This window comes from Apus apus, chromosome 4 (genome assembly GCF_020740795.1).
Source record: "Apus apus isolate bApuApu2 chromosome 4, bApuApu2.pri.cur, whole genome shotgun sequence".
Taxonomy (NCBI): Eukaryota; Metazoa; Chordata; class Aves; order Apodiformes; family Apodidae; genus Apus; species Apus apus.
The window spans coordinates 14991672-15000935 of record NC_067285.1 but is presented as its reverse complement, the minus strand read 5'-3'; the positions used below and the strand labels follow the sequence as shown (position 1 = coordinate 15000935).

The 9264-nt window shown below is 46.6% G+C and overlaps 1 long non-coding RNA gene across 1 annotated transcript; it reads left to right on the top strand.

Annotated features, from left to right (window-relative positions):
* The first annotated feature begins 416 nt into the window (after nucleotides 1–416).
* Nucleotides 417–7847, top strand: LOC127383525 (uncharacterized). Its single transcript, XR_007889226.1, has 3 exons — nucleotides 417–2350; nucleotides 2602–2711; nucleotides 7523–7847. It is a non-coding gene; the product is annotated as an uncharacterized LOC127383525 (long non-coding RNA).
* The last annotated feature ends 1417 nt before the right edge of the window (nucleotides 7848–9264 follow it).

Below are 9264 nucleotides of genomic sequence, written 5' to 3'. Positions count from 1 at the left end.
CCTTCGTCCCGTGGGAGTTATTTTATTTCGGGGCAGATACTCGTTAGATTTGCGGTCTTGCTACCACGCTGTAACATTTATTAGCATATCTAGAACTGATTGGGAATTTGATGCTCACACGGGGTTTATCAGCTTCAGAACTACATGCTGGAGAAGGCGATTAGGGACTGTTGAAACGTTTGGGTCTTCCCTGGATCAACATCCACGGCAACCTTGAAATGAGACTGGGGAAATGAAGAGAGTCAGTTCCTTTACAACAACTGTAACAGGCTTACTGATAGTGGCAAAACAGGAAGCTAGTCAGAAAATGTCATGGAGGAAAAGGAAGTGCTCCAAAAATTCTGATTATTCGCTCATTAATGTACCCAGAAAAGCTCTTGCTGATCTTTTAATTTCTAACTCTCCTCTAGCTCCAGTGAGGAAATACTGCCTGATGCTCTACCTGGGCGTGATTTGCGGAGGTGCTGACTGGTAGTCTCCTTTTGCAGACCTTACCTCAACTTACACCACTGGAGGAACAAATCTCACAAAATATCCTAAAGGTTACCCGGAGTGACCAAGGGACAAGCTCAGCCTGCTCCAGCCTTCCTGTCTGGAGGTGGTGGAATACATGGCTGCTCCTTCTTTATTAGGACTGTGCGCGAGCTACTGCCTGAGACCATCCCACATTTTTTAAACTGCAGGCTGTCATCAGCGATTAATTTCTCACAGATTTCTGGATGCTAGGGATATTGTAGACACAATCGGTTTCTGTGCATCCCTCCCGTTGCATTTTGGATAGCTGTGTGGAATCTGTGTACCAGTAGTTACTCATCTTTATTAACTTGCAGATTAGATTCCTGAAAGATTTTCTGGGGATAAGTTTCTCAGTGTAGGAACTGAAGACTGTGAATTACAGGCTCACTGTTTCAGTAAGTAAGTACTTGGAAAGTATTCTTGTCCACAGTACCGTTGTCACCAGAAATCCTCGGACAGCAGTTTGGAACCCAGTGGTCTAGGGTAGTACAGTTTTTGAAAAACAAACATGGCACTGCAGGAAGAGGAACCACAAGGTGGCAATCTCTCTCCGTACTTCTACTGGCAAACCTCTGGCAACAAGGTCTCGGACGGTAACCGTGTAAAGCTACAGACGGTTGGTCACATCTTGTATCTGGACTCAGAGCAACATTAATTTTGATCCTGGATTTTCTCTTCTGCACGCTTTTTCCTTTAGGATGAAGCTCTCAGTCATGAAGAGGTGGCATTAGAGGCTGCTCTTTGCTGGCTTTTCCATCCTGTGCCCCCAAATGGGCACCAGATGTTTCTTGTTAGATTTCCAACTAGCAGTGCTGCTTGCGTGCGTGCTGGCAGAGCTACTGTGTGCTTGGAGAGAAGGTTTCCTCCTGTGCTGGAGGCACTGTCTGGTTTGGAGTATTGCTAACCTCGTGTTACATTAACGTACAATCCAACTGTTATGTGAGGGTCCCACTTCATGCACTGAGGCTCCTCTACAGCTGCAAAATAACCTGGATGTTAGGACTAGGCAGTGACCTCTAAGTTGAGCATGACCTATAGACTGGAGGGAACTGCAGGGGCTTAGTGACAATAGCGCTGCTCCCAAAAAGATGTGGCCACAGGTTGTAAAGAGGCAGAAGAGGAATAGTGCTCAGTCTGAGGTGGAGCCACTGTGGTCCTGCAGTATCAAGCACCATCTGTTGCAATGAGCTTCATCTCCATCAGGACATAGTTGTGTTCCTGCCAGATGTTAGCTTACATGTGCTACATGTAAAAGTAAACTGGTGCAAAAGCTGTGGTCTGATGTGCTTTCAGTAGGATTTGCCCTGCATAAGTGATGACGTGCTAGCCAGCCTCTTGCCGAGAGGATGCGCTCCAGAAGTTGCAGGTGTGTGGCTGGAGCATGTTCAACGAGTCAAGATAGGAAATACCTTCCAAAGCTCCAAATAAGACAAAACAAACTGAGCTTTAGCACATGCTCAATTGATTGAGTCTTTGGCAAAGTATGACATGAATTTGCAAGGCTCTCATTGAGGTCTGTTCTGGCTGTGTCCTGCCTGGTGAGTCCTTCAGCAAGCACGCCACGGCTGTCCTTGTTTTCTTCTTATGCTGGAGCCTCCTTCTTTTACCTGTTGTCCCCTTATGAAGTTGCTCTTCAGTTAGGAACAATAACCTGCTTCCCACTCACCAGGACTGCTCAGGTTCTGCTTTACGCCATGGCTGCCACCACTGAACTCCCTCCGCAGCTTGTCCACGTCTCCTGCCACTGGTGACATCTCTGATTGTGGCTGTCCTCTTCCAGCTCTGAGCATGCAGGTTCAGGCAGGACCTGGAGGAGGCAGGAAGCATGGATGTGGTGAGTTTTGTAAAGTCCTTTCACATCACCTTGCCTCTAAGTTCTGAAGCCAGATTCTCAGAGGCTACAGGTTACAATTCACTTCCTTCCTGGCTGATGGGAACCTAGGGGGTCTGCTGTCTGCTGGTACTCTAGAAAAGGGCCAGGGGCCACTGGGGGACTGCTAGTGGGGATATAAATGTTTGCAGTCCAAATCATGATGGGAAACAGAAGGAGTAAAGAAAATCTGGATTTATTTTTTTTTCCTCCAGAAGACGAGAAGAAATCTAACAAGCACAAGGCTGGCTTCTCCTGGAACATGTGTGCAACATGATTGTCACTAATGCTCTGTAGCCAGCTGAGAAAAGATACTTCACCCCAAGTAAGTGGAATAAGCACTGAAATGTGAGATATATGATAACTTCTGAGGCAGAAGGAATAAGACCCCAGGCAAGGGAGATCCAAACACTGCACTATGTCTTTTTTTTTTTTTTTTCCCATCTCTGAGTCTGTGGTGTTCAATTAACCTCTTTTCTCTATCCTGGCCATGGTTGCTGCAGGTTTGCAAAGCCTTACCTAGCCTTTTGGATTATGTCGTGTTCGGTGCTTGGTTTGTGACAACCAGTTTTCTTCTGAAATTATACCAAAATTCTGCTGATTTGATTGAAACTGTTTTCCAAGTATTTTGGTTAACAACAAAAGAAGTCCACTCCAAGAGAATCTAACATGAGGAAGCCGTGAAATTTAATTCATTTCTGCAACTTAAATATATAATCAGTGACATATGGTAATACTAAATACAGGGGGAAATGTCATTGTTTAAGTAAAATTTCTGCATTCAGTCAAAACCCAATAGTTGTAACATCAAACTGTACTTTCCATTGTACAGGAAATAAAGCATAATTTTTTCAGAGAAAATAGACATGCAATTGCATGCCTATTACATTGCTTATATAGCTTTATTTTTAGCTTTCTCTATGTTGCTGTTACTAGAAACAAGGCAACATGCAGATCATGGTAGAAAGGACAAAGGAGATGTCTCTGCTATCAACTTAGGCTTTTTCCGTACAGTTGTTCCTGGGCAATAAGCTTCTGTGCCTGGGCTAGGGACCCTGTGCTTTTCACCTCATTTCTGCAGCCCTGCCAGCACTGAAGCTGTGCTGAAGAAAGGCTGTGTTGCTGTAAGGGCTGTGGAAATACTTCTGTCATAGCTCTTTGTCATCATGCAACGCTTTTCTCCTGCCCTCTTGCTCCCAAGACAGGGGAAAGAACTATTTGCTTGTTCATTGTCAGTAGGAGGAATGGGGTTTATGTTAAATTTGTGTAAAGCTGCAGGCAGGCCGTGTCTTTGCATGCTTAGAGCATCCCAGAGAGATTCTCCAGATTGTGTACTTTCAGCCTTACAAGTGATGCTTGCAGGCTTCTGTCTCTTCACCACCACCTTAAAGAGGAGCAGCTCAGGAATTCACTGTTGCTATTGGAACTTATGCAGAAAGGGGATTGCTTTTTCTCGGTTTATTTGAGAGCTTTCGCTAGACAATGGAAGCAGAGTGTTGTTTTAAGGTCTCTCCAGCATCATTCCATCTGTTCCTCTCTCCATTGGTACAGCTCAGTGGTGTGCTGCTGGTCTTTCTCCCTCATTCAGTGGTGCTCACTTCTGATCCTCCCCGTCTTCTGGGTTCATCCTGGGCATCCACTGCTTCTGCATCACTGGCATTTCACTTAATTTCTCCTCCATCTACTTGTGTGGTTCTCAGGCATGACCCAAGCTTGTCAGTGGTTCCTCCACTTGCTCTCTGGCCATGAGTTTCATAGCTTGCTTGTGATTTCTTTATGCAAACCAATAGTTTGCTGCTTTGATGTAGCTGATTTTCTCTGTCTCTGCCTATAGCAGGGCCATGCTCAGTTGTCTTGATAGAGGTGGTGACAGTGGTGCCAGAATCAAATGGATACCAAGAACAAAGGTTTACCTGAAAGATTTGGGTTGTTTTTTTCTGCCTTCCTCACACCAGCAACATCTCTGACTTGAGAACATTTTGGCTGCTGTTTTGTCCCCTGAGCTCCATCTCCTCATTGGTCTCTGCACACAGCCCCTTCCTCTTCTTCATAATTGACTTGCTTGCTCCTCCAGCCTTGCACTTCATCCATCTTCCTATTTCCCCTCTCTGATCTACTCCTCATGTCCACTTCCTTCATTTTTGCTGCTGGAATGTGAAGCATTCCTCCAGAAAAATAGAAGGTCTCTGTGAACTTTTACCATTCCCCTGTATTCTCTCTTCCTTTACCTCCATCATCTCCCCCCAGGTGGTGGGACAAATACTTGCTCACATTCATTCTCAGGCTTCTAAAACTGGCATATTCACTTACCTTTCTTTTTCACATGATTATGTGAAATGAGGATAATTCTTCATATTTCTGTGTTCCTTCAGGGCTGGGCTCAGTTTGAGGAAAATGCTTCTGAGGCTATTGTGGTCTTTGGAGCACTGCAGAGCTCTGGGTCTCATTATTGTGTTTGTCCTCCATATCTCTTTGACTATGACAAATTGCTGCTGCAGTTGCTTCTACTCAAGATATGAAAAACAGAAGCTAAATCAGACCCAGTCATTGATGAGTACAGGGAAGTTCATGGATTTAAAGATCTTTCTTTGTCCAAGGGTGGTGGACACAGAGGTATTCTCAGACATTATGTGTTTTTTTTCTGCTTGTGGAAGAGGCTTTGAGCAAACAGAATTTCTATCTGCTGGAACATCACCTGGTTTGACCAGCCTCCAGAGGCCTTCTCACAGGTTTATGGAAATAGTGTATCTCAGTTTTTCAGGAACCTCAAAACACCTGTTGGGAGACAAATACTTTGGAAGCTCGCTAGTTCTCTCTGTAGACAAATCTGCAGGACTAGGTTACTCTGGTTTCTCAGAGTATTTTTGAGGTCATACAGCAAATTAGACAGACTAAGGAAAATAATAAATACATTTTATTCTAGCAGAGTACATGGTAGCTAACTGCTCACAGAACTGGGAACTAAGTTACAAAAAGAAAAATAAAAAGGGGAAAAAAAAAAAGGATCACGATCAGAAGCTGACTAAAACACAACCTAATTACTCCAGTTTCTCTTGTGTCTTCTTATGGTGTGCCAGCTAGTAAGGAACCACACTTGCAGCCTTTATGAGACTGGTGCCTTCTTTTTGTCCCTGTCCCTTATTTTTAGATATTTCTTAATTAGGCAGCGAGTGATACAGTTTGTCTCTCTCAGGAAAGCCTGGCAGCACTGCACTCTGTTTTCCTATGGCTAGATTTGGAGATACTAGTTTATGTTCCTTTCATGCTGGCAAAAAATGCAAAGACAGCATTGCTAAGTGTGCTTTTCCTGACCAGGCAGTTGGTTTTGATCGATGCCTTGCTTTTTGCGCATATGGAAGGAGGAAGCTCTCAGTGGGCTTGCTTTCCTCCCGCTGTGGCTGAGGTCCCTAGCCAGCCAGTCCTCCTAGCCCAGACAGATGTATTTGCTTGTTAACAGAACTTCCCAGGTCACCTACATTAAAGAGCAGTGCACGGATACTGTATTACATAAAGTGGTTGTCCTTTGCCTGCTTCTTCAGGTTAGATGTGATACATAAACATGCTAGAAAATGATTTTAGCAGTGGAGTTCAGACGGTGCAACACCCACCTTGAGGCACTGGCAGTTTTAAGAGGTTACATTCCAGACATTAAGGCTCTTGTGGTGAAAATGCTGGACACCACAGTACAGAAAGAGCAAAAACCTCAATAAAAAGAATCTGTCATGCAATTGTCATGACTACAGCTTTGCCACATTCACTGCTCCTCTCACATTCTTGCTCCTCTCAGAAATTGTCATGCCATCGTACAGGGCAGGAATTTAAGAATCTGAAAAGAAAGTATATTTTGGTAAAGTATCTATGGATAGAGCTCTTAATTTTTGCTTGCTGAGTTTTCTCCTTGCTGGCTTCTTTTAGAGCTTCCATAACTCAGGTTTACTTGACAGCACTACAGCAACAGACATGGTTGATATCTTGGGAATCAAAGACATTATGATTTTTTTTTTAAAAAAGGGCTGTCTAGCCTGTTTTATCCTTTCCAGCCTAATGGAGGTTTGTTTGGTACAGCACATCCTCTGATGATAATAACTTTCATCATTTATGAGCAGAAGTTTATTTTCTAGCTAGCTAAAAATGTTCCTCCTAAGGCGTTTTTCCTCGTTTTCTTTTGGGCTGATTTATACAGCCTGAGATCTCAGCTGAAATTTCCCTTGTGCTTTTCTGTGTGTGTGTGTGAGCTCTGCCATCCAGAGAGGTTTCCTCTGCTGAAATCCTTCAACAACTGCTCAGATCATTTACAACAAGCATTTTCACAGGCAGTAGCTCTACGAAAGTGAGGAAAAATCGAAGTTACTACCTATAATAAGTAAGTTAAATGCAGATTTAAGTGTTTGTGAACTGCGACTGACTGAAAGGGTGCCAGACATTTTGCAAATATACACGAAAAGACAGGCCCCTGCTCTAATCGGCTTATAAATTAAAAAGCAAGTACATTGGCAAGAGCAGAAGAGATGATATGGCATGCTTTAAATAGTTTATAGGGAGCTGGAGGATTGTTGTTTATTTGGTGATGTTGGGAAAATATTTAATGTGCTTTGGTTCAACTCTTTATAGAAATGCTTCTCCTCCCCCAGTTCTCTTTCCCAATAACTGTTTTGGAGATTAAAACCAGCAAATTTAGAGTAGATGGAAAATGTAGAAACCTATTTCCAAATCGACAAAGCCGCGGGTAAATCTTTATGGATACTTTTAATGTGAGTCAAGCTTTCTAAAGTAATTACCGTAATATAAGAAAGGACCAGCGCTTCACCGCCCCTGCGGACGGCGAGCCAGGGTCGCAGCTGGTGTAAACTGAGACCTCCCCTATCTGGTATGTATCGCTGTCAGGGAGGTGCGCCGGGGCCCCCCCCTTGCAGGGTCCCGGGCTGCCCCCGACCTGCGCGGGGCGGCAGTGGCTGCTCCCCCCACCCCCGCTGCTGCCCCAGCGCACGCAGGTAACCAGAGCTTTGCAGCGTTTAAAGGGCTTCCATAGCAAACCTACCAGTTATTTAAAAAAAAGAAAAAGAAAGCCAACTCCGTCGCCCCTCAAAAAAAACCAAACAAAAAACCACAACAAAACCCAAAGCGTTTTATTTTTAGATTCGCCTTGCCATTCCTGCAGTGGGGTGCAATTGCTTTAACGAGGCCACTGTATCGGGGCAGGAAAACTGAGACAGGTAAGTGAATATTTCCTTTAGCGGCGTCTTCTCGGAATCTGGAAGCTGACCCTGGCAGCTGGGAGACTTTTTTGCTCCTTTCCCTGATGCTTTATGTTGTTGGTGATATCTCAGCAGATAAGTGACTTTGCTGCATCCGGAGTTTGCGTTCAAAGCAGAGACAAATTGTTGAGGAACGTTTCAGAATAAACACGTCTCTTCCAATGTAGTTTGTTTGTAAGGAAAAAAAATACATAAGGGACATTAAATGGGATAATGTGTTTTATTTCTTGTCCTTTACTGCATAACGCACTGGAGTTTCATTTTAATAGAGCCAGCCTTAGCAAAAGGCACAGTACAAAATTTTGGCCTGCAACCACAACACTCATTTGAGCAACAAATACCCCTGAAGCCTTTCTGACATCATCTGATAATACAGGAAAAAACACCACACAGCAACAAACAACGGGAAAACAAAAAAAATCCAACCAATAAAACAAACAAACCAACAAAAAAACACCACAACAAAAAACCCCAACAAAACACCAAAAAACCCCAAAATGGTTCAGAAACCCGTGTCCTTCTTTCGGATCCAAAAACTGAGCCGTTTCTGAAGGGGTTCTCGGTCAGCCTTAAGCGCTATTGCAAACTGCGGCTGAAGTATTTGCAACCGAACACATTTCCAAGCTTAAATTGCCTTCTTCCTGTCCCGGGATGCCAGGGCTTTGCACGGCTGAAATTGCACAGCCCTTTCCCCCCGGATCCTCTTCTTCCAGCGCTCAAAGCCCCGCTGCTCCGGGCACCCCTTTGCTGCTTTTTATCAGCTTCTTCCCAGGCGCGTTTTAAGCCTCATCCCCTCTACGCCTTTGAGCATTCCTGCTCACCCCTAGCAGAGCCAGAGGTATGTTTCATCCTCCCTCCCCTACCCCCCGGTACCGTACGTTGCACAGTGACTGCGTGTCCCCGCAACCCCTGCCTCGGTAACCCTGGCCGCGGGGCAAGGGGCTCGAAGCGTTTCGTGGGGCAGAGAGACAAGGGGAGAGAGGATTTCCACGGGAGTCGTTGCTGCCCGCGGACTTCCCCAGGCCCCAGGCCCAAGCGTCTCCACTTGGTGCTCGGCTCCGCCGAGCGCACCGAGCCCTTGGGAGCTCCTGGGAGACACCGGGTCCTCTCCCTCCGCATCCTGGGCCCTGGCTGGGACGGACGAGGAAGGCTGGTGGCTCTGCACGGTCACCGGAGAGGCGTCCTGCCGCGGGGAACCCTGCGGGACAAGGCGATGCCCGTGCGATGGAAGCGCCCCTGGCCCTGGCTGCCTGGGGCGGCCGCCCTGCAGCGTGCGCCGCTCGTACCCGACCCCGGCCGGGCTCCCCGAGGGCAGCGAGCCAGTCCCCGCTGTCCGGCCAGCTCTTCCATGCGGGTCCTTGGTGTCCGGCTCCGGGAGCGATTGGTGCCTTTATCCCGGAGTCCCGCCGCTCCCGCAGCCCCGATACCTCTCGGCCCCGGCGAGGGTCTGTCCGCAAGTGGGTGCCGGCTTCCCTGCCACGCCGAGGCCCTCACCAGCAGATGGTGCTACGGGCGCCCCATCCCCAGGACTGCGGGGCTCCGACGGACAGGATCGGGCCCGGCTCAGCCCGGCCGCTGTCAGCCCTCCGTTGCCGGGTCCCGGTACCGGGGCCTTGCGTGTCG